Source organism: Gopherus flavomarginatus, chromosome 16 (assembly GCF_025201925.1).
Source record: "Gopherus flavomarginatus isolate rGopFla2 chromosome 16, rGopFla2.mat.asm, whole genome shotgun sequence".
Taxonomy (NCBI): domain Eukaryota; kingdom Metazoa; phylum Chordata; order Testudines; family Testudinidae; genus Gopherus; species Gopherus flavomarginatus.
In genome coordinates, this window is record NC_066632.1 from 11,341,202 (window position 1) to 11,341,818 (window position 617).

The following is a 617-nucleotide window of genomic DNA, read 5'->3' on the forward strand; positions in this document are numbered from 1 at the left end:
GCAGCTGCGTACTGCTCCGGTGGCCAGCCCGATCCCCCGGCTGGCTGAGACGGCCAGGAAAGCTGCCCCTGCTCCGCCTCTTCCCCAAAGCCCCCACTCCTGCTCTGCCCCCATGCTGCCTCTCCCCACCCCTGCTCCACTCCATTCCCCCCCCCACTCCTCCCCTTCCCCTTAGCTGGATCCCGGTGGACTGCAGGAGGGATCAGTCTCATCCTGCACTCACCGGGCGCCGGGAAGTGGAACGACCTGGCATCAGCCTGCTCTGCTCCACCAGCTCCCTGCTGCAGCGCTGGTGAGTGCTGGGGGGCGTTTCCCCCCACCGCCCAAGTTCCAAGGCTGGGAGCAGAGTGCAGCAGGCTGGGGCTGGATCACTCCACTTCCCACTGCCCCGTGAGTGTGAGGTCTGGCCTGCCCTGCAATTACCGGGCGAAGGGAAGTGGAGTGACCTGGCCCCAGCCTGCTCCACTCTGCCAGCTCGGACTGGGGGACGGGGTGTTGTGTAGGGCACCAAAATGTCTAGGGACAACCCTGAATAGATTTTTCCACAGGGACCGATGGCTGTTAGAATAGAGCTATTCAGGCTGCTTGTACAGGCCTAGACTTTAAGAACTTAGGTG